The sequence below is a fragment of the Hipposideros armiger genome, unplaced genomic scaffold (genome assembly GCF_001890085.2).
Source record: "Hipposideros armiger isolate ML-2016 unplaced genomic scaffold, ASM189008v1 scaffold_331, whole genome shotgun sequence".
Classification (NCBI taxonomy): domain Eukaryota; kingdom Metazoa; phylum Chordata; class Mammalia; order Chiroptera; family Hipposideridae; genus Hipposideros; species Hipposideros armiger.
This window is the reverse complement of record NW_017731681.1, coordinates 211,711-239,186: the sequence shown is the minus strand read 5'-3', so window position 1 is coordinate 239,186 and position 27,476 is coordinate 211,711. Positions and strand designations below refer to the sequence as shown.

Genomic DNA, 27,476 nt, shown 5'->3' with positions numbered 1-27,476 from the left:
GCAATCCACATTGGGACTGGCAGGAAAAGCTGTCAGTCCATCTTGAGGACATTCCTAGGGGGCAGGAGAAGATATTTCCCAGTCTTTTAATTCCAGGATTAGAAAATAAGTCCTCTGTCCTTTCCAACAGCATGAACAAAACAGAGTGTTCATAATCTTCAATGTCTTCAGAGATACCGATAAACTGGGGTCCATGAAAAGCACAGCCATTGTAGTCCCAGGTCATCCGTCTGTGGCTTGTATGTGAGGAGGAATGACTGGCTGGAGAGCAAGAGGCTTGTTGCAAACTGTTGCTAGAATATGCAAGGTGCCTCCTCCTCATGCACAGTGTCTACTCAGCTGAAAGTTGCCTCTCTGGCCCCTGCTGTGGATGAGAGGAGGAGGAGGGATACCAAGGAGGCCCCCACCTGCTAGATGGAGCCTGAAATGGCTGTGGAGGAGGTCGGAATCTATTTCAAAGCCGATCTGGTCTTCTTACTGCATATTTTAAGTTATCGTTCAGTTATATTGTAATTGGGCATCAGAGCAGATTTTTGTCACTGAGGTCTCTGGTGGGTCTGGAAAGTGTTGCAAAGGCTTGGTAGGGACCAACTTTTCCCACTCTGAGCTGTGCCTATGAGCAAATCTAGTCAAAATGAAGATTCAGGGAAGCTGTGTTAGCCTGGGTTTGTGATTGAAGTAACAGAAACTGACAGATTTAAGTAAAAACGGAACTTATTCAGAGTATGTAATACTATAGTAAATAGTTGGGAGGATGAAAGGGCCAGCTTGGGGACTGTATAGTGAGGAATCCCAAATCATGGACACAACAGTTCTTATGTATGCTCTGCTTCCATGGCTAATATCACCCGCGCTAGATGGTGCTCTTACAACTGCTGCTTCTTACAACTGGAATTTGGGTAGAGCCGCTGCTCTGCCACTTACCCAAATGGATTATGTGGCTCCCCAGTTCTTTGTCTTCCCAGCTTCCAGTGCGTCTGATTGGTGGAGCCTCAATTATGTGGCTAAGACTGAGCTACAAAGGATGCTAGAAGCAAATTCCTGACATTTTCAGCTTCTACAGTGTAAGAAGTGGGAGATTCCCCAAATATGGGAAGGTGATTCAGAAATTAGGTGGAAAACCAAGGAAAGCCTTAAAGAGGATGGCTACACATAAAACAGCACATTCTGAGGCCAGCAATCTGGGTGGCAAAAGGCACCCTGATTGTTTTATATGAGGAATGAGTGATGTTGTAGCTTGAAAAAGAAAAAATATAGGAGGAGAATGGTGTGAGAATGGTATGAAGAACAATTTGACTTAGTTTACCTCCAAAGGCTAGAACTAAGACTATTGGGTAGGAACACCACAGGATATGTTTTTGCTCAATATAAGGAAGATTTTTTTTGTGGTTGCTCTTAAAAAACAAGCCATGTTTTCATTATGAAGAAAAACCGTGCTCAGAATAAAAATATAGAAAGATAAAAACTCACAGAACCACAACCCGGATACAATTGCTGATAACATTTTAGTGTTTCCTTTCATTTTTTTCTAGGCTAATTTTTTGTTTTCCAAACAATATACATTTCTACATATGCTATACATATCATTGGATTCTGCTTTTTCCACTGAATATCAGATCATAATAGTTTCCACGTTTTCACCAAATCTTTGTAGGCATCATTTTTAATAGCTGCCTAATATCCCATCAGGAGCATAGAGCATAATTTATGTAAACATTTCTGTTGCACAATTATGTTATCTCCAGTTTTTTGTTGTTTTAAACAATATTGCAGTGAGCAATGGAATTGTGGAGATAATTACTAAATTATCTTTCTTTCGATACTCTCCTAAACATTAAATATATATTTATTAAATATATTATATTATATATATCCTCAAATATAAAAATGAAATGAGGTGGAAATGTAGTATCTTTTTTTTTTATTATTAAAGATTTTTATTGGCAAATTGGGGGAATGGGAACAGTGCTGGGGAATTGGGGGAAGGGGAACAGTGCTGGGGAATTGGGGGAAGGGGAACAGACGAGTTGCTGTCATTTTGTTCTTCAGTCTAGTTGTGGAGGACGTTGCTTCACTGGCCCAAGTTGGCACCATCATTGCGCTCTTCCCGGGCGAGGCAGATCAGTCGCTGGCTTCTGGACGGCTGTTCACGGCAGCTGCTGGCCGCTCACGCTGGCTGCTGGCGACACACGGTAGCCCATGGCAACCCACTGCAGCAGGGGCTGCAGCCTATGCTGTCCCCGACTGCAGTCGACTCACGGCAGCCCAGCTCCAGGTTGAGCTGTTGTTCAGCATCTTAGCTGTAGAGGGCAGTGTCACTGGCCCTCATATGTGGGATCCGAACCGGGGCCCTCTGGCTTTCCAAGCCAGTTTTTAACCATCGGGCCACTCGGCCGGCCCGAAAATGTAGTATCTTAATAGTGCTCCCAGAATTTCTTTTAGGGAGAGAGCTGTCTTTATTAGAGGAAATAAGCCTGTTAGGGGTAGAAAGTGAGATCTAAAGGGCGTGAATGTTGACAGGAAACCAGCAATGAAGAGATAAAGCTAAGATGTCTCTTTCTGCCTGGGAAGCCAGAGGAATTTGTTTTTTTCTCCACAGAGTATGGAATAGAGGAAGGAATAGTGAGGCACGGAGGAGAGGTAGCTATCTGGGGAAACGCGGAGAGGTAGCGATCTGGGGAAAGGCCGAGCTCTAAGGGGTAAAGGGTCAGTTAGAACTGAGATGTGAAAAGAGCTTCAAAGAATGTCTGTTGTATGAGTTTAAGCTGTTTGCAATGCATCATTTGACCCGCCCCAAGGCCCAGAGCATCATAAAGAGTTCTATGCCCATGAATGCTTTGTGTGGGAAGAGGTGTGGGCAGTCCTCAGGAAGGGTGGGGTTTCATGTCTGCATTTCTGAACCGTGGGAGTACAACAGCCCTGCAGAAGTAGGAACCCAGAAGCAGAGATTTAGGAGAATATTAATTCCCAGAAATTTGCAGAAATCTTAGGGAAGGTTTTGACCTTCACAATCCATTCTTACTTCAACCTCAAAGGACAAGGAGGTCGACATCTGTATTGTAAAAGTAATGCATATTCATTTTAAAAAGTAGAAGAAAAAAAAAGGAGAAACAGAAAGAAAACCAAAAATCACTCATACCAATCAGATATCTGAGGGTGTGGCCTGAGGAGTGTATGCGAGAGAGGAGGGGTAATCTTTGCTTTAAAGATGGGGGGGGGGGTAGGAGGAAGTTACCCATTGGTTCCGTGAGTCAAGTTTTGTTCATTGCCAGATGACAAAACCAGTTTCTTCCACCAGACTGCCTCCCTGTTGCTAGGTACCTTTTTATGGTATATCTGAAAGGATATGTTGGGATAACAGATCCTTTCCAGGTCCTAAAGACCTGGGTTAAGAAAGCAAGAATGGAATTTCCCACAACAGTAAGGAGGATGCACCCCATTCAGGTGGGCAAGAGTATTAGATAAGTACATAGGAAGATAGGTAAGAAGTCCAGAACCATAAATTTCTAGTTGCGGAAGCCTTTCGAGGGAGGGAAGTCCTTTTATTAAAATTACAGGCTGCAGTGTCTCCAGGCAGTGGAGTCTGGAATCTGAAGACTCGGGTTCTATTGCTTCGAAGGTGCTAAGGCACGCACCTTCTCGTCACTGGAGGATGAGGGAGCTGTACAAATGACCTCTAGTTCCCTTCCAGCTTTGAATTCCCTTTTGTGATACGTGCCAGGCTCGTTTTACTGGCCCGGGCGCTCCCTTCCAATTCCCCTCTCAGCTGCCGCGCCCAGATCCCGCACCAGAGGGCGCCACAGGCGGGTCCCACGCAGCGTACAGTGGGCGGAGCGGCAGAATTAGAGGAGTCTCCAGGAGGCGCGGTGATTGGCCGCAGCAGGAGAGGAAGAAGGGGGCGTGGAGAGAGTGGGGGAAAACCGAGCTGCGCGGTGACATCACGCTGTCGGGGGCGTGGCCGGGCCGCGCAACGTGTGACGCCGCGGCAGCCGCGGAGCCGGGGATTAATGGGAAAAGTTTTGGCAGGAGCAGGAGGATCCTGCGGAGCCTACAGGACGGCGGCGGTGGCTCGGGAGGCTGCCGGGACAGGTCTGTTCGGGTCAGGGGAAACGGGTAGGCAAGCCTCTGAGGGAAGCGGCGGGCCCGGGCTGAGGCGGCCCACGGGACCAGGGCGCAAGGCCCGGAGGGGAGTGGGGCGGGGGTATCAGCAGGCGTCCGCGGACCGAGCGGCTGTCGCTTCCCGGCGCTACCACCCGGCGGATCCGCGGTGGTCGGTGGTCTGTTGCTGTCCTGGTGCTCTGCCCCGCTGCCCCTGTGCCCCCAGTCCTTTGGACCTTCATCGCTGTTTGAGCCCGAACCTCAGGCCTCCCCACCCGACTCTGGGACCCCACTTGGGCCTCGTGGCTCCGTCTCCTCCCACTTCTGTGTTCCGAGAGACAGGTCTCAGGCTCGGGGTTCCCTCCCATTCCCCAACCTTGCCGCCGACCTTTTCCTTCATCTCTTCTTTGGTGTCCCCAAATCCATTGACCTCTACCCAGGGTCTCCTTGGGGATCTTCTCTGTTCCCCTCGTTATCATTGTTTCCTTCCTTCGTCATTCCATCCTTGCCTTCAGTTTTTGCTCTCTTTTTCCATCCTTGTCCCCTCCTTTCTCCGTTGCCTGGCCCCTCTCAGTATTAGGGCTCCCCATCATCATTCTCGTGGTATTACTAGGCTTTTTAGTCCCGTGCCTGCAATCCCTGTTTACCTTAGCCCCTCCTATACTGGCTCCCACCTGAGGCCCTGTTTTTACTCCTCTCTCTGATTTCCTTTTTACCCATCCTGTGCCCTGCATTCCTGTCACCCACCTCCCCTTCTCTCCCAGTTCCTTGCCTCTGCTTCAGGGAGAAGCATTAGCTCCACACACTGCTGTGCTTTCCCTTGGCCATGCAGTTGAGATACCTGTGGGGCGAGGGTGTTCAACCCCGGATTGAAGTAAGGAGCTGGATGTCTGAGGTAAATAGCAGGTATTCTCTGTGTGGGAGAATTTACTAGGGTGTTGCATCAGGGATGATGTCCAATTTGTAGACCATTCTAATCTCCGCTTTAATACTTCCCGTTTATGGGTCTGTTGACTTCCAGGAACCCTTGGGAAGAGACTGGCTGCTCAGTTGGGTGTGCGCCAGGCATAGCTGGAGGCCTCATCCAACTCTTTCCCCTTCCAGGAAACAGGGCTCGGTGTCTTTCCACTCTGGATATATCGAACACATTTAAACCATGATGCCCTAGCCTGTCTCTGCCCTCATTCCCACCCTCCGCCCTATGCCGCATCCCAAAGAACTAAGAGAAGTCTCCAGAAGATATGCCTCAGAGAATGCCCGTGGTCCTCAACCTTTTTCCTCTGTACTGACTCTGCTGACTCCAGGACATTTTTTTCCTGTTTGAGTTTTAAGTAGATTGCGGTCCCCATAGCCCTAGGGCTGGTGGGCATCTGTCCCTTTTATTATTGGTGGCTTGAACCAGCTGCTGGTTTTTCCCTCGTGCATCTCTGACCCACTGAACGTGTCAGAGCTTCTGATGTTGGTCACCGAGCAGGTTCTCTCTCCATTTTCCTTGGGAGCTTAATTTCCTGTGGATCCAAAACGGAGGCTGACACTGAAGTTCTGTTCCCTTTGGCCAGGCAATAATAACATGGTGTGTTAGGATGATATCTGCCTGGGGAGCCTGTGGGGCTGCATTACTAGACCATGTCAGGAACTTGAGTTGCTTCTAGTCACAGAGATCATTCTCTCTGGGGCTAGAGAGCCCACCGCCTTCGTGGTGTGTTTAGGTATTTAACCTTGTCGGGCAGAAAGTTCTTTTCAGATGCCTTCAGTGTGAGCTTCTTTATTTGGTGTTGGTCCCCTAGAGAGATCATCAGGAAATAACATATCCTCTGTTTCTGCCCAATCTGGTCTTGGAGGATTCAGAAAGCATGACCCACTCTCAGGCCTGTTGTTTCACCTGGCTTTGGGTTTCTAGGTCTCTTCTCTTTTGAGGTTCGTGCTCTCTCTGTCTTTGAGCCAGAATTGGACACAGAATTGGCAACTTTCAGGAGCCTTGGTGGAGAGCCAACACATCCAGCTAGACCAGACTTTAAAGTTTTGGAATCCTCTTGTGCACAGACCCTTTCTGTGAAAAGAATAGGATTGTGGATGGCTGAGCCAGTCCCCTCCCCATTGATCCCTGAGTCCCCTCCTAAGCAGCTCTTGGGGGAAATTTGGGCAGAAGGGACCAAAAAGGGTCCCTGTTTCTATAAAAAACATCCCTTCCAGGTTTTAATGGGTCATTCTAATGAAGCTGAGATTGGGTGTTTGGTGTTAATTTAGTCCAGTCTTTGGCCCATGGACTTTACCTGACTCTTGAGCAGTTTGCTGCTCCTCTGTCTTTGCTCACCTGTCTTCCCCACTGAGGCAGTAGGTGAGAAGGGCTTGAGAAGAGATCAAGCCCAGTCCTGGTGGAGCGGCCCTGACCACATAGGTTTTTGCAGTTTGTCCACTCTGTTGTTTTCTGTGTGAGTAGTCATGATTGTCATTTACCAAGTTCTCGTTCAGTGATATTTTTTCAGAGCCTAGGTCATCTGCCTCTCTTTTTCAAAGGTGTGAGCAGACAGGTCTCTGAAATTATTCTACAGATGGTGTACAGCCCATCACTTCCTTAGTTTAATGAGCTAAGTTTACTAAAACCTCTCTTGTTTGGCTGCCTTTCTCCAAGCTTCTCCACCACTACTTGCTCCGTTTGGTGTACCCCTATGCCTCAGCCCACTGAGGAAGAATGGCCTTTACTCAGCCTGCTGGCTCCATCTGTGGTCCCTCAGACCTTTCCCCCAGGACCTGGTGAGAGGACAGCCAGTGTTGGGTGCCGGCCTGGGAAGCTAGCAGGCCTCCGCTTTGGGCAGACTGCAGCTGCCCTGGCTGCGTGCAAGCTGTCTTTAGGGCCTGCGGATGCTGGCATGTCCTGGGACTGTGCAGCTCCTCTCTCTCAGGAGGAGTTGGACCTGTGGCTTCTAAAGGCGTTAGCTATAGCCTGTCACTGATATAGCTGCACAGGCCCCCCTCCCAGGGTGTTCGCTGCCAGCTGGGAAGCTAAATTGAGGGGCCCTCCTGGAAATGCCAGGAGCTGCCCCACTGCCCAGCATTGTCTGTGCTGGGTACATCTCTCTTCCTCCCTACACAGCGTCTCCACGGACTTTGTCCTGCCAGGCTCTCGTTTGTGTCGTCAGAAGTTCTGTGCATGATACCTTTGTGTGTGCCATGTTGTCCTAGATTGCCCAGTGGCTGCTTCTTGTAGATGGTTTGATGTCCCTGAGCATTTTTCTGTACCTTTGGACCCAGGTGGAGGAGCTACGTGCAGCAGCTGGGTTCCACGGTGTCAGAGCAGAGCCGGGCACTTGCTTGAGTCTGGCAGGGAGGCAGTGGCCCCTCGCATCAGGTTTCAGACATGTGGGTCTTCTGATGGTTCCTGGCCTTCATAACGCAGAGGCTGGTGACTGGGGTGTGAGGCCAGTCCTGTCTCCATGGGGCTTTGGTCAAGGAAACCAGCATGACTCAGGGCATCTGCATTTATGAGCTGCCACCCGTTGGAGCCGTTGGGCTCTAGCTTCTTCACCTTGCCAGCACCTTCTGCCCCACCCTGGTACAATCAGCAAAGCCGGTGTCTTCTTACTTGGAAATGAGCAGACTACTTCCAGGATTGGGAAATATTTGCTGACTCAGGCTCAGAATAACAACAGCTCCGTGTGTGTGTGTTTGTGTGAGGGACAGTGGAGGAGCCAGCTTGCCTTAGGAGCACTCTTTGAGCCCCAGTGTTTAATGATACCATGTTAGAGCTGCTTTCCTGACCCCTGGCACCCCTCAGCTAAACAGCTTGTGTTTCTTTCTATCCTGCAGTGTTGCGTGGTGTTTTGGGCATGTACGTGGTACTTACACAGTGGCTTCTGCTCACCAACAGATGAGGACAGATGCACCGAAGAGGTAATCCCATTTTCTTTACCCAGGAGCCTCCAACAACTAACACACACATCCCTGATTTAGGGTCCTGGCCTAGAAGATGAAATAATTTCACTAGGGCTTAGTCCCAGATCCCATGTGCCTGTCATAACACCTGACACTCATCACTTGGACATCGCAGGCACTTACTAAATATTTATTTATTATGGTTATGGCTTACGTAGTATATTTGGGGAGCACTGAGATTTTATTTTATTTTTTTAAGATTTTTATTGGGGAATTGGGGAAGGGGAACATTGTATTTTTCCAGGACCCATCAGTTCCAAGTCAGGTTGTCCTTCAATCTTAGTTGTGGAGGGTGCAAGCTCAGCTCCAAGTCCAGTCACTGCTTTTACTCTAGTTGTGGGGGGAGGGGTTGGGGGGTAGGCGGGTGGCGTGTTCCACCATATCATGCGGGAGTCAACCTGCAACCTTGTTGCACACTGAGCCATGCGGCTGCCGGTCAGCAGCTTGCGGCTGCTCAGCTCAAGGTGGTTAGTTGCAGGAGCAGGGGGAGTGTGGATGTTGAACTGGTAACCTTGCTGCTAAGAGCACATGCTCTCAGTTCAGCGGCAACTCAGCTTGGGCACAGCTCACTGGCCCATGTGGGAATCGAACTGGCAAACCTGTTGCCCAGAGCTGGCGCTCTTAACCAACTGAGCCACTTGGCCAACCCAGCACTGAGATTTTCACCCTTAGACCCACTGAAACATAAACTCCACAGTGGCAGGGACTTATTTTGTTTTCTATTGTGCCTGGGACAGACAGTTCCTGGTACAGGGATGATGCGAAATAATTATTTGTGTTGAATGAATAAGCACACGCTTTTCTTCTCTGCCCAGTTGGGTGCCAGGCCACAAAAATGGTGTCTGTCATTTTCTTTCATTTATGCAACAAACATTTTTGAGTGCCTACTATGTGCCAGGCACAGTACTGGCGCTTGGGAAATGATGATAGTAAAAAAACAGAATGAGTCCCTGTCTCATGGGTCTGTAGTTTGCTGGCACATACAAGAGCTGGGAATAATCCACAGAATTGTTGCTTCCATCTCTGCTGGGGTAGTGGGTCCTCCCGAGTCTGAACAATGCTCTGGGCTTCCCAATGCTATTTCCCTGTTCTCAGGATGCCTGGCAGCTTTTATAACCTATCAGAAGGGGAGCTCCAGGGAATTTGATGTTCATTGTCTCAAATATTTGGGAGACTGGGTTATGGTGGGGTCCCTGCTGGGGGCCAGGGGAAACATGGAGCTCCTGTCTGATTTGTTTTAATCTCTGAAGTTCAGTGGTTCCAGTAGCTGTTTATGGGCTTCACTTCCCTTCCTCTGCCTTTAACACCCCATGGGTTTTCCTGTTGCCACATAGGGTGCTGAGCCCATGTGTGTCTGTCTGTGGGGATCAGCTTGTTTGTAGATCTTTCAGGAAGACCTCAGGCAGGGGCCCCTCCTGTTCTCAAACCCATCCCAAGGCCTTTCCTTTGAAGGAAATGTGAAGGAGAAAGAGGGGGGTTTGGGAGGCTCTGAGGTTCCCTGAAAGGGGATGAGGTAGAGGTTTTCCCTGAGCAGGAAGAGCTACTGAGTTGAGTTGCTTTGCCATTTGTTTCAGCAGCAGCTAGCCGTTGTGCGTGTCCAGGGGTCAGGTGTCCAGTTCATCCCTGAGCTGGGCTCCCAGTACTAACTAGAAGTTTTCTTTCTTAGTGTCCCCTGGCAAAGGTCAGTCTGTAGCTTTATCAGATTTTTCGGCGTTAATCTTAAAAAACTGGTATTGCCATCTTCGTCTTTCCTATCTGAAGCACTTTTGTGAGCCAGGTGCTGTGACACGTGTTTCAGGCATGGTCCTTGGCTGCCCTCATGCCCCAAGTATGTGGAACCTAGCTGGGGAGAGAAGACATATGCACAGAAAGACTTTCTAAACTATTAGAGAGCTGGTGGGTACTAAGAGCGTGGCGCTGTACGGGATACTCACTCAAACGAGTAAGTTATCGCAGGGTTGGCTTTGTCCCTGAAGAAGCTGGGCTTCTGACTAGGCCTTGAAAGTTGGTTTATTTTGAAGTCAACTTTAGAATATTGTAAAACAGTGATTCTCAAAAACTTTTTGGCCTCAAAACCCCTTTACACTCCTAAAAATTATTAAAGACTCCAAGAACTTTTGTTTACCAACTTAGAAATTAAAACAGGAATTTAAAAAAATTACTAATTTGGGGGCCGGCCGAGTAGCATGTTGGTTAGGAGTTGGCTTGGTGCGCCAGTTCTGAGCAGTAGGGCCCCAGTTCAGATCCCACATGAGGGCCAGTGACACTGCGCCCTCTACAGCCAAGATGGTGAACAACAGCTCGACCTGGGGCTGGGCTGCCGTGAGTCTCTGGCGACTGTGTAGGCTGCAGTGGGGCTGGCCGGCAGCTGGTGTGTGCTTTTGTGAGCCGCCGTGAACGGCCGTCCAATGGCCGGTGAGTGACTGCCTCACCCGGGAAGAGCGCAAAGATAATACCAAGATGGGCCAGTGAAGCGATGTCTCCACAACTGGACTAAAGAACAAAAGGATAGCAACTTGTCTGTTCCCCTTCCCCGATTCCCCAACGCTGTTCCCCTCCTCTGATTCCCCAATAAAGTCTTTAAAAAAATTTACTAATTTACTAATTCATTTACTATAATAATAAACTTATTACATTTGTCATTAATTACATTTTTAATGAAACAGCTATTTTTAAAAACAAAAATTTAAGTTGTGAGGAGTGACATTGTTTTACATTTTTGCTAATCTCTTTTAATGTCTGGTTTAATAGAAGGTAGCTAGATTCTCATAACTGCTTCTTTGTTCAATATCTTAAAATATGTTTTTTTGTTTTTGTTTTTTTTATTAAATTATTTTTTATTATGAAATACACATTTTTTAGAATTAGTTTCAGCTTTAAAATATGTTTTATTTGAACGATATGAAGAAATTCTGGTTTCACACCGATATGTAGCTGAGAAAGAGAGAGGTATTTTAATGTTTTGCAGGTAATCGTGGATATTCTTCTTTGGTATGATACCAAAACTCGGCAAGTGATAATTGAATCTTAAAGATTAGCTGGAATATGGAATCTAAAACCCAGTCAACAAATTTTTCATGCTTTTTGACATTAAAATCCATTTGTCCATCTTGTACTTTGAATTGGACCTTTTACTTTGAATTGGTCATTGGTTAACTGGGTTATAGAGATCTTCTAAATGTGGACATTTCATTTTACATCAGTAAATCATATTCATTAATATCACCACTGATCTCATCAAAAAAGTCTTTAAGTATTGAGAAACTATCAGGCTTATGGTGGCGGATACAAGTTTTCTGTAATTTATATTAGTTTCAGGTGTGCAGCGTAGTGGTTAGACATATAACTTGTGAAGTGATCCCCCTGATAAGTCTAGTACCCATCTGACACTATACAGTTTTTATATTATTGACTGTATTCTTCATACTGTACTTTACATCCCCGTGACTCTTTTGTAACTACCAGTTTGTACTTCTTACTCCCTTCACCTTTCTCACCCTGCCCCCCAACCCCCCTCTCATCTACAATAGTAGCCATCAGTTTGTTCTCTGTATGTATATATGGGTCTGTTTCTGTTTTGTTTGTTCATTTATTTTGCTCTTTAGATTCCACATATAAGTGAAATCATATGGTATTTGTATTTCTTAGTCTGACTTATTTCACTTAGGATTATATCTTCTAGGTCCATCTTTGTTGTTGCAAATGGTAAGATTTCATTCTTTTTTATGGCAGAATAATACTCCATTGTATATATGTACCACAATTTCTTTATCCAATTGTCTATTGATGGGCATTTTGGTTGTTTCCATATCTTGGCTATTGTGAATAGTGCTGCAGTGACCATAGGGGTACATACATTTTTTTCGAATTAGTGTTTTGGATTTCTTTGGAAAAAGCTTGATTTTTATCATTGGTAATATACTGTCAGTTGTTTTTTTCTTGAAGTGACAGTCTTCATTTTCAAGAAAAAGTTTGTCAAATACTTAAGTCTAATTATAATTTGTCTGTTCATCTTTTCTTTCAAGTAAAAATTATGTTTCATGAAAAAAGTGGCTAGTTTAGCTTGCAACTCAAAACAATTGTACAAGTCTTTTTTCTTGAGACAATCCTGTAACTCCTATTTTGTTACACAGAATATTTAAAAAACATGAAATTGGCACTTTATTATCTCTAATGGTTCTGTGGGTTGACTGGGCCCAGCTGGGTGGTCCTCACTTGGGGCCTCTCATGTTGCTATAGTCAAATGGAGGCTGGGATAGAAGTCATCTGAAGGCTCAGCTAGGCCGGACGTCCACACTGGCTCACTCACATGGCTGACACTTGATGCTGGCTTTTGACTACAGTGCCTGCATGTGGCCTCTCCTGTGCCTTGGGCTTCTCACAGCATGACAGCTGGATTCTGAGCAGAAACATCTCAAGAATGAGCGTACTGAGAGATACAGGCATAAATGGCAAGGTTTCTCGTGACCTAGGTTTAGAAGTCACACAGTGTCATTTCCTCTGTAGTTTCTTGATCACAGTACAGGTCAGAGATTCAGGGAGAGGACTACACAAAAGTGTGAATGCTAAGAGGCGTGGTTCATGGGGAGGGAGAGAGGCCTCCTTGGAGACCAGTACTACTTGTTAGCATCCCTTTCATGAGGTAACTTGGCCTGCATGTGAATACCTCTAGGAGAAAAGTATGCCTTGTCATGATTTTCATTCCTGGAAACCATTGTTAGGAAATTTCTAGTAGGTTGATAGAGGCTATTGAGTACTAGGTGAAGGAATTTGCATTTTATGTTTGGGCAGTGGGTAGCCCTTGATGGTTTTGAAGCAAGGGGTGATTGTGTTAATGTTGCAAAAGGGTGTATTGAATGGAGAAAAATGGAGGTAGAGAGGTTAGGTAGGAGACTTTAAATGTTAGGGGAATTCTTCCGTATATTAAATCTGAGTTTTTCTGGTTACTATTAAAATTACTGATTTTGATCTGCCACACAGATTAAGGACCCGGAGCATGGGTGGAGTAGCACCCCTACCTCCACCCCTGTTATTTAGGGATGCGGATACTCGGGAGAGATTAAAGGGTTCACAAAAATTAAAAGGCAACTAAATTTAGGTTTTATTGTCAAGGCACATTAAAAAATTCAGGAAATACAGAGCTTCATGTAATCACCACTAACAACATTTCAAATATACTTGTTTCAGTATCATAGACCATTAGGAAGTAAGAAGAGTGAGAAGAAAGAAGGGGACAAATTAGAGAGTGGTAGGGAGAAAGATAAAGGGGCGGCAGGGGCGGGGGGTGCCGGGGAGGGGAAGAAGGGTGTCGGGTAGGGAAAGCAGCAGGAAGAGGCTGAAAGAGGATGAGATTGGATGAACTGCGTGTGAGAGGCTGAGAGACAGCTCCGTATGGACCTCAGTGTTAGCAGAGCCTGGCTCTATCTGCGCATCTCTGGCTGTGCTTCTGGGTGGGCCATAGCACCCCCTGCCTCGTCCTGTCTGTGGAGCTCTTTCTGTCCGTGAAGAGGCCATGGGAAGAGCTCGAGTGGGTTGGTGATGGGCACACCTGAGCGTGACTCTTGGCTCCAGTGTGTGGAGTTACGATTTGATTAAAATGAACCTTGGTACATGCTGGTTTGTCCCTTTTCTGCTGAGCCAGGTTCTCAGGTGCTGGACTCAGGAGAAATGCTTTCCTGAACCAGTTCCTTCCCTGATTTACAGGCTGTGGCACTAGGAGCCCAGCCTCAGACCAGAATCTTCATCTTCCGTTAAACAGTGCTGGCCTCTGGGTGGTGCATTGCGGCACCCTTCTTTTGTCTTTCGAGCCCAATCTTCAAAGCCTAGTCTCAGCCTTGTTGTCATCTCAGCAACTCTCCTGAGACCATTACTGAATTCACCACAGCTAATGGCGACACAGCTTTGAAAGAGTTCTCTCATGAGAAGGCGGCTACTGAAGGGAGAGGCTCCCGGGTGTCATGGGGAATCCACCTCATGCTTAAGTTCATTTCTATACCTTTATACTAATAGGTATTTTTCACATGGATTTTCATCGCTTTCCTTTGTAATCTGCTCCAATTCCTTGATCCTTATCTTATTATTGCTTTTGACACTTCCGTCATCCAGGAGTTGGAACGTCAGAGGCAGTTACTTGGCTCTCACTCGGAGGGAAGCACAGGCCAGCAACAGCACTAGCCAGGCAGACAGTCTCCAGCCCTCTCCTCACAGATAGGCCATCCTGAATTTCCCAGATCTCCCTTTTCCTCAATTTCCCTTATTGCCCAAAACATTTCCTAGTTCAAAGCGCTCACTTTCTTCGCCTCTGCTTCCATTTCCTCTAGCACAGGGTTTCTCAGCCCCAACACTATAGATGTTTTGGGCTGGCTAATTCTTTGTTGTGTGGGCTTTCCGTGTATTATAGGATATTTAGCATCACCCCTGCCTTCTACCCACTAAATGCCAGTAGCCCATCCCCCACACCCTACCCTCCCAGGTGTGAAAACCAAGAATGTCTCCAGGCAGTGCCACAGGTCCCTAGGGGGCAAAATCACTCCTGGGTGAGAACCACTGCTCTGTCATTTCCCCTGCTAAATATTTCTGGCCAGCTGGGTCCACTGGTGAACATATCAATAAAACCAATAGGATAAGAATATAGGTCTTACATTGGAACATTACCCTACTCAGTTACCTCACGGGCCCTTGAGGGTTTGGGGGAAGGTGAGAAATGGCTCACAATGAGCAGCAAGTTCCAACTAAGAAACCATATGCTGTCTGCACGACAGAGGGACACTCCCAGGTAAGCCGTCTCCTGGAGTGGTTGTGTTTCTCCAACTCTTTAGTGCCTGGGCAGAAGCCACCTTCCTGTAGTTCCCAGAGGTGCCATGTAGAGCAGAGTTGGTAATATGTGACCTGTGGACTGTCATTAACCTGTCACTTCCTGGTGTCGGACATTGCCAGCTGATCACAGCAGCAGTCTTCCTCTCCAAACCCAGATGGGTTCTTAGAACCCTTCACCACAGGCCATGCTCATGAGAGAAAGCTTACCAGCCATCCCTGATCTCGAGCCTGTTTGTCTGACCCAGACTGTTTCTTTGCAGCTTCCCCTTCTATAAAAGCCTTCAGGACAGTCCCGAGATCCTAATGGATTCTGTTTGACCCTCAGCACACACTTTCTGGGCTGAACTCCTGAGTGACACATTGGGGACTTCAAGTTGGAGAGGAGAAAACTACCCTTTTTCTATGGAGGCCCTCCAAGGGCCAAAGGCTCAGTCAGTCCCAGGAAATTAATTTTCCACCCCCTAGTTAAGACTCTGGCCTGGGACGCTGCCAGGACTCCCGATCCAGCTCTTCTTTCACGTGGACCAGAGGTCTGAGCTATGTTTCTTCAATGCTTTTGGAGCCTGTCTCCTGTGGTGGTAGACTAGGTAATGGCCCCAAAGATAGTCAGGCTGTAACCCCTGGGATCTGTGGATGCTACCTTTTGTGGCAAAGTGGGCTTTACAGATGCTGTTAAATTAAGGATCTTGAGATGGGGAGATGGTGATCCTGGATTATCTGAGTGGGCCCTTAGTGCGGTCACAAGTGTCCTTTTAAGAGGGAGGCAAAGGGAGATGTGACGTAGAAGAAGGCAGTGTGACCACTGCAGCGAGAAGCTCCACGGCCAGCTCTGAAGATGGAGGAAGAGCGAGGGGTGCAAAGAATGCAGCTCCAGAAGCTGGAAGAGGCAAGGAAGCAGACGCTCTCCTAGAGCCCCTGGAGGAAGCGTGGCCCTGTCAGGACCTTGACTTTGGCCAGTGAAACTAATTTTGAACTTTTGACCTCCAGAACTTCAAGAGAATAAATATGGTTTGTTTTAAGCCACTAAGTTTGGGGTAATTTGGTACAGCGGCAACAGGAAACTACCACAGGGCTCATCCACCTCCAGGCACGGTGGTGACTTGGCCGATCCTCGTTCCTATTTTATGGCCGTCTTATAGCATCCCTTTCATGGCAGTTGGCGATCCAGGTTCGGCCTCTTTCTAGAATGATGTTTGAGACAGTATGCTCTCAGGGGAACCATTAGGGACTTCTTGGGAGCAAAAGAGAAGGCCTCAGATAGTATCTGGTGCTTGCTTTTGGAACTCACCCCACACCTTCAATTAGGTCAGTAATAAAAGGTTTCTTTCAGACTGTTGGGGATCCAGGATTGGTTTAAATCTGACTCTAATTCCATCTTCCCCCTACTTCCTTCCACTCATTCAACAGGTATTTATTGGGTACCTACTATGTGCTAGGCACTGGGGATGAAGGAGTGAACAAAGCAAATTTGAAAAGTCTGCTCTTACGGTGGTTGTGGTGGGGGGCAGGGGAGGTAGCCAGAATTAAGTAAATAGCATGATACAGATGGTGATAAATGCTATATCAAGAAATAAAGCAGAAAAGAGGTAGTGGCAGTTTCAACTAGAAGGCTTGGGGACAACCTCACAGAGAGGGGGATATTTGAACTAAAAGAGAAGACTGGGCCACGTGTGGGAAGAATCTTGCAGGCAGAGGAAAAGCAAGTACAAAGGCCCTGAGGCGGAAACATGGCTGGTGTGTCTGAGAAATAGTCAGGAGGCCAGTGTGGCTGGAGAGGAGCGAGGCAGGAAGAGGATAGAAGACGAGGTGGGAGACGTGATCGGAGGCCAGCTCGCCCGTGACCCTGAGATGCTATAAAACCTCTTACGTCCCGAGGCCCTTTGCCTCTTTTTCCTCCCTCCCTCCTTCCCTCCCTCCCTCCCTCCCTCCCACACCACCTGTCCATCTTTATGCTTGTGTTCCTGGATTCCTTTCTGTAGAATATTTGCTACATCATGTCTAGGGACTATCAGCAGATAAACATAGTCCACTTAAAATATTTAAAAGGGGGAAAAAGCAACCTCTTTGTAAAAGCAGGTCCACTGTCAGTGGTGGTACAGAGCTGTGTACCTAGAAATGCAGGTTGGTGGCTGCTCTCAGCAGGAAATTCTGGGGTGCTTTCTGGGGGTCCTCACTTCCATCACTCTCCTCCTCAGCCCCACGAGGGCCTGTAGCCTGCCACTCCTTTCCACCCCACCCATCTTGGTGTGCCCCGCGTAGGTCCCACAGTTGCCCACCTGACATGCTTTCTTAACAGCTCCTCGTGTCCCTGTCCTTCCCTCCCAGGAGCAGCACCGCAGCCTGCCTTCTTCCCTGTTACTCAGCCTGGTGCCTGGGGGCTGCCAGAGAGAGAGAATGAAGCCCACGGGCTGGTGCCATTACACAGTCATGTGATCACCTGGGTCCTCACCCCCGGCCCCACGTCCCTGAGCCACCAATCCTCGCATTTTTTGGAGTGACCATTCCAAACCTCAGGATTCTGCCTCCTATAAGTCCTCACAGTGTTGTTAGGGTTTCTAAGAATCAGATGCCGAAAGGTCAAGTAAGCCCAGCTTGAAAAGTCACTCTCTCCCTGGATAGTGACTATGACAGTTCTGGAACTCTGGCAACTTTCCCAAATGACAGTCTGTCCTTGGTAAGCTTTGTTATCATCTGGGGGCCAGTACAAATTCTGTGGATTAAATCTGCTATGCCTGTGTCCCAAGTTTTATAGTCCTAGGCGACTCTGCCCAGAACTTACTTTTAATAATGGCACCAAATCGATTGTCATTGAAAACTAAAAAATCTTTGGTAATAAACAAGTTGATAGTAATTTCTGTCTCCCGAGTGAAAATCACTAGGTTATTCCCAGACGGCAGAATGCGTTCAGTCAAAATTGTATCAGTCCAGCCCTGTTTATATTCTGTTACAGTGTCTGATTCCTATGGCTGTCTTTGTGGCATCTTCATACCCCAGTGTGTTTACATTTACTTAAAATTTCTTTCCATATCTTTGCAGTGTGTCACCTTTTAGAAAAATATTTAGTCTGTGTTCTAGTCCATGCCCTGACCCATCTGCACATCTGCACCTAGCCAAGGCCTGCCTCTGTCCCCTGCACGCCTAGGGTAGACTTGTCTTCTCCCGCACTAGCAGGACCACCTGCATTTCATTTACCTTGTGCCCCCACCCTGGGCACGTCGTAGATAACCAAGGAGTACCTCTCATGAGCCGTCCCAGCTCTCCCAGAGCTTCTGCCTGTATACAGCTTTCTCCCAGCGGACTGCAGCCTGAACCTTGCCCTCCTTTCTGCTTTCTACTGTCGTGAGAAAGAACTGATTCACCCATACAGTGTTCTCTATGAGTCAGAGACCTTGTTGAGTCTCAAGGGAGCAGCCTGCAATGCACCGTCACGTCCTCAGTCCTGACGGGGATGTTCATTAGCCATGATCAGAGATCATCTCCTTAACAAGCAGGCGCCTTGTGCAGAGATGCCCACCCAGCACTTGTTGGATGGGAGGGGGACTGGATGGCCAGCCTAAGTGGCCTTCTTCCCACGGAATGGCCCTGGCACTAGCCTACACTAGAGCCTGTCTGGGAAGTCATTTCATCGGACAGCAATCAGACATCTACAGAGGAAACTTCAGCTGACATGTTCACTCCAGGACCCCTTGCCCAGTTGTTTCCCCTCCCTTTGATTTAGGCTCAGTGGAGACAACTCTGATTTTTGGTTTGGGCAGGGTCTTTCCCAGTTCCCTTCTTCTCCCCCCTTCCTCTGCAATGGGTCTGGTAAGGCTCCTTTCTCACACTTCTGGCTTGGCACCTGCCATGGCACATTATGGTATTGTTATTGCCTGCATTCTGGGCTCTGATGTTGGACTGAATTTTTCAAGAGCTGGACTCACGTGTATCTAATCCCCTTTCCATTCCCGGCAGAAACCAGTAGATACCCAGAAGCTGCTCTCCTGAATATGGCTCTCCTGTGTGGAATGCACTGTGCTAATCATTTTATATGCGTCACCTTGTTTAATGCACACAACCCTGAGAGGCAGGAATCATTGTACCTCTTTTACAGATGAGGGTGCTGTGGTTCTGACTGGTTATGAAATTTGCCTAAAGCTACACAGCTAATAAGTGGCAGAGCTGAGATTTGAACCTGGGTGATCAAAGCTGTGCCTTCGATCTCCACATAGCAGGTCCTTCCCTCAGGGATGGCTGGCTGACTCGAATTCTTCCAGTTTGGAAAGCGCCTGCTTGACTGGCCAGACTGGAGTTGGCTTCAGGGAACGCTGCCTGCTTTCAAGCACAGTGGAACCTCTCATCGCTTGAGCAGAAGCAAGATGTTGGCAGGCTTTGGGGCCCCTGTAGAGTCCCACCCCAGGTCATTGGGCAGAGGAGCACCTGAGAATGGCTGTGCTTAGTGGTCCCCTGGATCTGCTCCAAGGCAGTGAGCAGCCTCCTAGAATTGTAAGTAATAACCAGCTAACTGGTGGGCCTGGCCTGTAGGGTAGGGGGGACTCATGGGAGAAAAAAACAATCTCTGCTCTAAGTGATTAACCAGCCCACTCGTAGTGGTGAAGGGAGAAGAGAAAGGAGATGGCCCAGATGTACATATATGGAGAGAAGGAAGGGAAGTTGCCTTCTTTCCTTGGGCAAGTCTCTCCCTTAGGGCAGGTGTCACCCCATGGATGAGCTCACTCACCCTCACACCAGCCTGCAAAATGTGGTCTTAGTGGATTCCCACTTGACAGATGAGGAGGGATGGGATCCGAGATTCAGCAGCTCCTCCAGTCACACAGCTGACTAGCAGAGCTGGGGTTTGAGCCCTTTGGAGCCCCTGTTCTTTTTAGTTCAGTAACTCTGCTGTTCCTGCTCATGCGTGTCACAGTAGCCTGCGCTTCCCAGTCAAGTGGAAATGTGTGCGGGTTTGCACCCACCCGCGATGAGCAGCGGCTGAAGGGAATCAGGGCTCTGGACACCTGTCCTGCTCAGCAACATGGGCCCTGCCGAGGTCAGGAGGACTTACTGGGCTCGGACCAGTAGTTGCATGCCACCCCTGGTTTATTTTTAGAGAGTTGTATTTCTGCTTCCACTTCCTGGCTGGAGGCAGGGGTTGGGGTGCAGGGAAGATATTGAAGAAGCAGGCATAGGAGGCATCTGAGTGGTGCCTTGGCTCTGGGGACTGTGCGCTCCTACTTGTCTTGATGGCCCCTTCTCAGGCCCGCTGTCGGCCCGGGGATCCTGGACAGAGAGACGCCACCCTCCTCATTTCGTGGCTTCTCAGGGGGAGTGAGCTTTCCCCTGGAGCAGAACAGGAAGTAGCAGCAGGCTCGCTTTGTATTTCTAGTTCACTGGCTCTTTCTCAGGATGCGGGCTTCCTGGCTCTACTAGTGGCCTTGCAGCTAGTCACTTTATCCCTTAATGGCTTCCTCATCTGTTCCGTAGGGGAGATCATTGTAGACCCTACCCCTCAGGGATGACTGGAGGTTGAAAGAGCTCATGCACAATAGGGCTCAGAGGAGACACTCATTGAGTGTTGATTGTTTTATTAGCATATCTCTGACCCCCTGGCATCCAGCACTGTAGGTGGGTGCTCTGCAACTGTTGGCTGAACTAAACAGAACTTCAAGACTATTTGTGTTCCTCTCTGTACTTGAACGTTGGCTGGAGCAGCTGTGACTGCAGTCAGTGATTGCCTGAGGAACAGCACAAGGTAATTCCCAAGGTAGCTGCTCCACGGTCCACCCCTGCCAGCCCCTCCTGGGCCCTGAGAGAGGCAGCCAGGTAAGGTGAGAATCCTCCATCCTGAGGAATACCAGACCCTGCTTTTGTGTTTGCACCTTTTTGAGACCCTGGCTTTTGGATGTGAGCTCCAGAGGGGTTGGGACCTATGTCGCATGGATGCAGACACCGCCAGACACTGGTTCTGGGTGGTTGGGCCTGAGGGTTTGGAGGGAGCGCTTGCCGCTGGCAAGCTGTTTATCTAGCTAGTAAGAGTGAAAGACGCCTGTAGAACCTTATATTTGGGGGATTTAGAAATTAATCAGATGCTACCAGTGGTTGTGGGAATTTAGAAAACTTTCTTTTTTAGGACGTGGAAGTGGCACTCAGGCACAACAGTTTACGTGTGTGTGGTTTTTAATTTACTTTAAAATGATTTAATTATATAAATAACGCTTATTGTTTATAGACAATTGGAAAATACAGATAAGCACAGAGGAAAATAAGTCCTACATGATCTGCCATCCATGAGTGACTGCTGCAAATTTTGGTCTGTGTTCTTTCAGATTTTACCATGACTCTATATATGTATTTTTTTCTTTCAAAAATGAGATATTGTTTAACATTGTTTTGTGACTTGCCTTTCGCATTTTTCAGGTGGGTTTCATTATGTCTCTGTTTGCTCTTAGACCTTCCTTTCCCTTTGTGAGTGAGCAAAGAAAGGCATTTTACCCAAAGGGAGGCATTTGGGAAGAGCCGTCTGGTTGCTCACTGGGTAATTGCTTAAAGGGCAGGAGGGCAGAGAGGCGCATGGAGCCTCTCTCGCCCGTCCCCATCCATGTTTCTCCCTGTCTCACCCAAACCCCTCAAATATGCTCTCCTTATCCACCCTCTGTCTATATAAACCTGGAAAAGGATACCACCCCCAGTCTGAAGGTTTCTTTCCATAGCTTTGAAGGACAAACCTCAGGAGCTCAGAAAAAAGGTGCAGAGAGAGGAGATGGGAAGGGTCACGCCTGGGCTGGGGGTGAGGTCTTGGAAAGAATGACAGAGAGGAGGGCCTGGGTCCCTGGGTCTGCCTTGAAGCAGTGAGAAGAAACTGGAGGATGGGTTGGGGGCAGGGCAGGTGGCAGGTGGCTGTGGGGATGTCTTGCTGAGATGGCAGGCAAACTGGCCAGGAAAAGGCCTGGAGAAGAAGGGACCCAGATATGGGGGGAAGGCAGTGTCGCAGTGGGACATGTTCCTCCACCAGGCCCTGCTCTTACTGCGAACCTACGCCTGGTCTGCTTTCCCCACCTGACAATGCCCAGGCCAGGTGGTTTGACAGGTCCGGTGTACCCAGCCATCATGCCCTACTGACACCTGTGTGCCAGCAGCTGCTCCATGGCGTCTCCCTGGGCAGTATGTGGGGATCTGAGTGTAGTAGTCTGGCTTGGGGAAAACATTTCCCACATCCTCAGGTTCAGAGCTCAGATACCATTCTAGAGAAACGCTCAGAGCCAGGGAGAAAACGGAAGATGGGCATCCTGGGAGGAACACCTAGGCTGCCCCTTTACTTCTCACAAAATAAAATGAGATCTCTGGCCATAGGTGAGTAGAAGGCCCATCTGAGCCCTGCGGGGGAGTGAGACTTGGCATCCTTGGCTTTTTGCTGCGCCACACAGGCTTGTGTTGCACCAAGGGGCTGGGAATTCGCACTTTGAATGGGGTGGTTTCCATAAGCCGTGTGTTCCTGTGGACCTGACTGGATCGTACTTGTTTTTCTGTGGATCCCAGTGCTGGGCAGACCTGGCAGATAACCTCAGGGCTGCAGAACAGGGAGCTTCCTGTGTGGAGAGGAGCCTGCACAGCTGTCCCCCTCCCTTCTCCACTCCTGAGCTATAATTAAGTTCCTACGTGCAACCATATCCCTCAGCTGACACACGCCTGTAACCTCAGTCCTAGTCATTGGGCAGCTCCTGTGGGGTGTGTCCTGCAGCTGGCGTCTCAGCCTCCAGACAGTCTTGGGTAGGTCTGAGTACGTGGTGGGGACCTGCCAGAAAAGGGGTGGGTGCAATGAGGCTGGGGCAGGCATAGTTAGAAAGTGGGAAGTCTCTGGGGAGATGAAGGTCTGGTGAGCAGCCAAGAGTGCCAGGGACACGCACAGAGGGGGAGAAGACGTAGGGTGGGAGGGCGTGACAAGGACAAGCTTCCGAATCACGGAGCTACAAAGCAGAATGTGATCGGTTCATTTTATTTTATATTCTAGATATTCCTATAGCATTTAAAAATTGAGATGTACTTCACATAACATAAAATTTACCACTTTAGTGATTTTTTTAGTATATTGAGTGTTGTACAGCCATCACCACTGTCTAATTCCAGAACATTTCCATCACGCCCAAAACAAACCCTGTATCTCTCAGTAGTTAGTCCCAAACCTCCCCTCCCCTTATCCGTCCCCTGGCAACCTACTACCCTTCTGTGTGGATTTCCCTGTTTTGGACATTTCATATGAATGGAATCATACAATATGTGGCCTTTTGTTTCTGGCTTCTTTCACTTAGCATGATTTCAGGGTTCATCCATGTTGTAGTATGCAATGGTACTTCGTTCCTTTTCATGACTGCTGAATAATAATCCATTATATGGATAGACACATTTTGTTTGTTCATTCGTCTGTTGCTTTTACTTTTTGGCTATTGTGAATGTGCTGCTGATAAACATGGGTGTACAGATATCTATTCATGTACCTGTTTTCACTTCTTTTTGGTATGTACCCAGAAGTAGACCTGCTAGATCATATGGTAATTCTATTAAAAATGTTTAAGGAACCACCATACTGTTTTCCTCGTAGCTGCACCGTTTTACATTCTCATCAGCAGGGTCTGAGGGTTCCCGTGCCCTCACTCAGAAACATGGAGGTCACTGCTCCATGTTTCAGTGTAAATAATAAAGTTAGTTGGATTCTACGTTCTTCATAAATAATCTGTTTTTTCCCTCTCTGAAAGATGTAAGAATTTTCTTTATTCTTGGAGTTCAGACATATCACAAGGATATCTATAGGTATTTGTCTTCTTTCCTTAATTCCTTCAGGGCCCTTAATTGCTGAAGACAGGTCTTTTGGGGTTTCCAGGAAGTTTTTTACTGTTTGTTTTCCTTCTGTGTCTCAATTCTCTGCTCCAGGACTTTTATTAGACAGACTCTGGACTTGTGGACTTCTTGGTTCATGGCTAGTGTGTAGAAATATGATAGATTTTTATATAGTATTGATCGTGTGTCCTTCAACCTTGCTGAACTTCTTTATTAGTTATAATAATTTTTTCCATGGATTTCTTAGGACTTGCTATGTATAAGATCATGTCATTTGCCAGTAGAGATACCGGTAGTTTTACTTTGCATCCTGCTAACTTCGAATTGCCCTGGCTGGAAATCTCCAGTACAGCATGAACAGAAGTGGTGAGAGGAGACATCCTTGTCTTGTTCCTGACCTTAGGTGGAAAGCTTCTCAGTCTTTCAGAGCTGTTTATTTTTGAATAGCTAATTCTTGACATGCTACAGTATTCAGGAGGTATTCTCTCTTTCCCTCCCCTGTCTCTCAGCTGCCAATCACCCCTCGGGGAGGCAGCCCTCATGGCCACTTTAACTTATGATCATGCGCCCATATCTGTTATTACATAATCACTTTCCAGGCCGTTGCTCATCGGCTGTACTCACTGGGCTGCCCCTTGCTTCATGTGTTGTTTCTCGTCGGCCTTTGCACACCAGCACACGTGGAGCTCCCTTATTCTTATTCACTGCTCCTTCATCTGTTGCATGGGTGTACTGTTCCCCTATTTATTGATGGATGTGCAGGTGATTTCCAGTCTTTGACGTAATGAATAACCTTGATGTGTGTCATTTTGCATACAGGTGAACAGATTGATAATGAGAAAGTGTGACTGTTGCAGTGATGGTGATGTGTGTGGGAACCCTGGGGAGGAGGGGCAGGCTTCCAGAGGACAGTGGTTGACGTAGCCTTAGGAAAGGCTCCAGGTGATCCCAGGCATGTGAGGTGAGCTTGCAGGGCGGAATGGCTGCTAGCTGGCGGGGATGTGCTGGGAAGGGCAGCCGTGAGTAAAGGAGCAGCAGTTCAGATGAGACTGGGGAAATGAAGAGTATTAGTTATCTATTGCTTCCTAACAAATGACCCCAAACTTAGTGTCTTAAAACGACATTTATGATCTTGACACCTCTGTGGGTTCCAGTAAACAGGGGCTGAAATAACCAGGAGGCAGGTATTATTGTGAGCCATTTTAGAAGACTGCCTCCAGTAGCAAGTTGCAGTGAGGATGGGATTGGCCGGAGCAGGCCGGGGTGACGGGAGGGGTCCATTATTATAGATAATCGTATACACTTAGCTGAGAAGTTGGGATTGATCTGAGAACTGTTGAAGTCACGGAAGACCTTTGCACAGGAGAATAAATGAGATAGCTGTCATCTAGGGCTGTTATTCTGCTAGCATTACGTTGGAGAGATCAAACTGGAGAGAGATACAGAGGTAGAGGCTTAGAGTAGGAGATATCTGTATTTATCTAAGTGAAAAGGCTCTGGCCTGTAGTAACAGTTGCTACATCAAGCACCTCTATTATGTATGTTGGCTGCATTTTTCTCTTATCTTCAAAATGACCACAACAATACGGCATTACTGATTTACATTCTGTTTGCAGCTGAGGAAACCGCCTTAGAGAGGTTAAGAATGGTCCACAGCTAGTAAGTGGTAGAGGGGCTCTGGGGTCTGCCCAGCCGAACAGACTGCCTTTTGGTGGTGGTGGGGGTGGACAGGGGGACGGTGACTGGGGAGGTGAGGTCTTGGCCCTTCCCTGGATGCTGAAGGAAGCCGGAGGAGTCTGAGAGGTTGACTTTTTGAACCTAGGTGGCTGGGACAAAGATGACACTGTAGTAGGAAGAAGAGAGGCCAGTGGGGACACTGGTGTGGTGGGGGAAAGTGAGTCATCTAGAACACTGGACACTTGTTGGTAGGGTCCCTGCCAATTATAGGGGAGCTTAAATAGCTCCTGTACTTTGTATATGAAGAGGCACCCTTGGCCAAAAAGAGCTCTAAAAGTGGAAGCTTGTTGGGGAAAGGATACTGTGGGGTGGTTGTTTGTTCAAACAAACACTGGGTTTACGTGTTCTCTCAGCAGCCTGTACACCATGTGGCTGGACCTCTGCCACATTCTACTGGGGGGAGCAGTCACTGGGCCAGCCCAGATTCAGGGACGGGAACGAGACTTCACATCTTGATGGCAGGAGTAGCAAAGGGGCTGTAACCATAGACTTCACAGACAGCCAGTAAGTAATGGAGAGCGGGGATTTTTTTTTTTTTTTAATTGGGGAATTGGGGGAGGGGATCAGACAAGTTGCTGTCCTTTTGTTCTTCAGTCTAGTTGTGGAGGACGTCGCTTCACTGGCCCATGTTGGTATTATCATTGCGTTCTTCCCGGGTGAGGCAGTCGCTTGCCGGCCATTGGACAGCAGGGGTTGTAGCCTATGCCGTCGCCGGCGACTCATGGCACCCCAGCTCCAGGTTGAGCTGTTGTTCACCCTCTTAGCTGTAGAGGGCGCAGCGTCACTGGCCCTCATGTGGGATCTGAACCAGGGCCCTGCTGCTCCGAGCTGGTGTCCCAAGCCAACTCCTAACCAATGTGCCACTCGGCCGGCCTGAGAGAGAACGGGGGTTTTGAGCCCAGGTCTGTGAGACTCAGATCCAGGGCTCTTTCTGCCACACCACACTGTCCTATTCTGCTCTGGACTCCTCGGGGGTTGCAAAGCTTGCTGGCTCATGAGTATTGTTAGAGGGAACTGATTTTTATTTTGGCCTGCCAGAGAGGAAGTTGCACTAGTCACTCCTTTTTCACAGGGTAGCATCCAGGACCACTGGGCCTGAGAGAACCTTTCACATAGGCTTTGTCTAGGGATTTGCTAGCTGCTCCTCAGGCTTCAGCACTGGTTCTCGAACACACATGGAATTTCCCCATGTGTTTGCCTCTCTGCACTTAGTAGCTTTTTGATCCATAGCGCTGGCCCTCTGGGATCCTTGCAGCGTTACAGCCAGATGTGCAGGCTGATTGTGTCTAGTCCAGTGATTCCCAGACATGGCTCAGCTGGCAGACTCGCTGGGGAGTTTTGGAAAAAGTGTCGATTCCTGGGCCTTGCCTTCTGTATCTTGAATTGGAATTCCCAGGAATGAAGTCCAGGCATTTTAAAGCTCCCCATTGACTTGAGGGGGGAGCCTGGTTGGGGAACCACTGACTTCTCAGAGAGGTGCCTTTGAAGCCAATGATTAGAGGTCACGTGGGGACTGCGAATGCTTGTCCTGAGGGCCTTGCACTTCACAGCCTGGAAGTGTCCAGGAGGTTTCCGACGGCATCTGTTCAAATCTTTCATTTTCTTTTGCATTATTTGACAGTATCTGAGCTTTATGGTGACTGCTGGTTTTCTTTTAAAGTGTTTGCAGAGGGGAGCAAGCTCTCCTTCAATCTACAAGTCCTTTTTAACCAGGACCTGCTTGGTCTGATTTATCTGGGAAACAAAATTCCTTTGCTTAGCTGTCTGGCTACCTTTGATACAAAGAATATTACAACACTAGGTATATCCAAGTTAGCACAATTGGACCTTTCTAGTTCTGTGCCTTGGACCTACTTAAGGTCTGCTTGTAGATTTTAAAACTCTGTCTGATTTCTTTTGTCAGTTAAACTAAAGTCTACATTTTAGAATATTTGGAAAATACAGATAAATACTATAAAGAAGAAAATAAAAATCACCTAGAACCTTCCTCTCAGAAAATCACCACAATTAATATTTTGATGCCTGTTCTTTCATTCTCTCTCTCTCTCTCTCTCTCTCTCTCTCTCTCTCTCTCTCTCTCTCTC

At 47.8% G+C, this 27,476-nt stretch overlaps 1 protein-coding gene across 1 annotated transcript in view; it reads left to right on the top strand.

Annotated features, from left to right (window-relative positions):
- The first annotated feature begins 3,956 nt into the window (after positions 1–3,956).
- The window catches only part of PPARD (peroxisome proliferator activated receptor delta), an 85,255-nt gene continuing 61,735 nt past the window's right edge, over positions 3,957–27,476 (top strand). The window contains exons 1-2 of the mRNA XM_019660940.1: positions 3,957–4,089; positions 7,906–7,989. The gene's annotated coding sequence lies outside the window, so the exon portion shown is untranslated. The remainder of the gene's footprint in view (positions 4,090–7,905; positions 7,990–27,476) is intronic.